A 2,334-nucleotide genomic window follows, 5' to 3' on the forward strand; every position below is an offset into this window, starting at 1 on the left:
AATTCCATCACAGTAATGGGTTATCTCAGCAAATATTATTTACCAGTCTCACATCCTGACCTCATTTATTTACCTAAAAATAACCAGAATGAAAAAAAATCACAGATTAATTTACACTTAATTTCACTTTAACTTCAATTTAAAATATTTAGAATCCAGAATTCCTAGTAAGTTGAACCTGGAATACGCAGACCTGTGATAATATCTTAAATACCCAAATGTTTTCAACTTGCTGAAATGGAGTTCACACTTTTAACATTCTGGGCTTATTTTTTTAAAAGGGACTATAATACTTTAACTCAAATTACAATCAAATGTGTTCATTACCTGGAAGAAAAAAGTTTTACCTATTTCATATCTTCAGTGAAATGATTATATCACATCTGGCTAAGCTTTACGGTTTGTTATTTGCCCTCTTTCAAGTGATTTGCAGTATAATACTTTGATTTTCCAAAATTTCAACATACAAAGTTATTTTCCAAATATGCTCAAGCAACATCTGATGGTCACCAGCAAGACTAAAGGCTAATATGCCCAAGGAGCCAAGTCCCGTTTTCTTGGGACTTCATAGCAGGTAAAAATTGCCTATTCAATTTATACACCTGAAGAAGGTGAAGCAGCATCAGTCACCGAGGGCTTAGTAGAGATGTCCTCAGAGAGGTGCACATACTGCGCTGAAGTTGATGCATACTAAGCAGGTGTGCTTAATCACTGAGAGATTACATCAGGCACATTTTGTTGGAATAGATGTTCCAACCCCTGAGTAAACTCAAATTGAAAAGTAGGAAAGTTGGCCAGCGCGGTGACTCACACCTGTAATCCCAGCACTTTGGGAGGCCAAGGTGGGCAGATCACCTGAGGTCAGAGGTTCGAGAACAGCCTGGCCAACATGGTGAAACCCCGTCTCTACTAAAAATACAAAAATTAGCCGGGTGTGACAGCATGAACCTGTAATCTCAGCTACTCGGGAGGCTGAGGCGGAGAATTGCTTGAACCCAGGAGGCAGAGGTTGCAGTGAGCTGAGATTGTACCACTGCACTCCAACCTGGGTGACAGAGTAAGACTGTGTCTAAAAAAAAAAAAAAAAAAAAAAAAAATGTAGGAAAGCAATAGTACAAACAAGAAGGGAAGTGGGTGAGTTAAACACGTTTTCCCCAAACTGCCAGGTTTAGTTTGCAGAATTTGTATTCTCTTTCACAGATAACATAACCCCCATTCCCAGCGCACCACAACCAAGCTAGCTAGCTGGCTCAGCTCACGGTGTTCTTCGGCCACATCAGGACTCAGCATAGTATATGTTCTGGTCATCATCCAGAGAATTCTAGCTATTCATTTTGACTCTTCAGTTTCGCTAAGATGACTGCACGCCAGCAATTTTAACTTATTTATTAATTTGAAAATAATGTGTGGCTGGGCCAGGCACAGTGGCTCACACCTGTAATCCCAGCACTTTGGGAGGCCGAGGCAGGCGGATCACCAGGTCAGGAGATCAAGACCAGCCTAACATGGTGAAACCCTGTCCCTACTAAAAATACAAAAAATTAGCCAGGCTTGGTGGCACACACCTGTAGTCCCAGCTACTAGGGAGGCTTAGGCAGGAGAATTGCTTGAATCCAGGAGCCGGAGGTTGCAGTGAGCCAAGATCATGCCACTGCACTTCAGCCTGGGCAACAGAACAAGACTCCATCTCCAAAAAAAAAAGAAAAGAAAAGAAAAAAGAAACAGAAAAGAAAATATGTGTGGTTGGAAGACACTGAAATCTGGAAAACACCTATTTAGTTATAAATTTACTTGGACTTACTGAGATCAAGAAAGAACTGACATTGTACTGATCTAAGATACCTTGTTCCCCTTGGGTATTTTCCATGTTAGTTCAGGGGCAGTTGCCAAGGAATAACACTGATGGGGGTTCACACTCTGACGATCTTGCTGAACTGCCTGATGTTGGTTTGTGTAATCTGCCCCCTTTGTACCGAAGAACCTGTGACAAGATTCTACTTCTGACAACCTTCTGTGCAGGAGTAGCGACAGGAGTCTGAACAATCGTAAGTGTCCAGCCCTGGTTTCCTGCCACTAGTCAATCTGCACAGACTTTTACTGATTCTTGAAGATACAACTGTGATTGTAGGTTTGGGCCCTGGGAATGTAATTTATAGCTAAAGAATGGGCAATCTCTTCTGTCCTGAGTGCCGTGGTTGGATTGTGTAACATCTGTGGCTACCAGGACAAGGAAGGAACAAAGGAAGACAAAAGTATTTCAGTGCAGAGATCTTCTCAGTGACCCTCCTTGCTCTTCATCTGCCTGATGAATTTTAAAGACTACTTTTTTTCATA

Source organism: Hylobates moloch, unplaced genomic scaffold (genome assembly GCF_009828535.3).
Source record: "Hylobates moloch isolate HMO894 unplaced genomic scaffold, HMol_V3 SCAFFOLD_11, whole genome shotgun sequence".
In the NCBI taxonomy this organism is placed as follows: Eukaryota; Metazoa; Chordata; class Mammalia; order Primates; family Hylobatidae; genus Hylobates; species Hylobates moloch.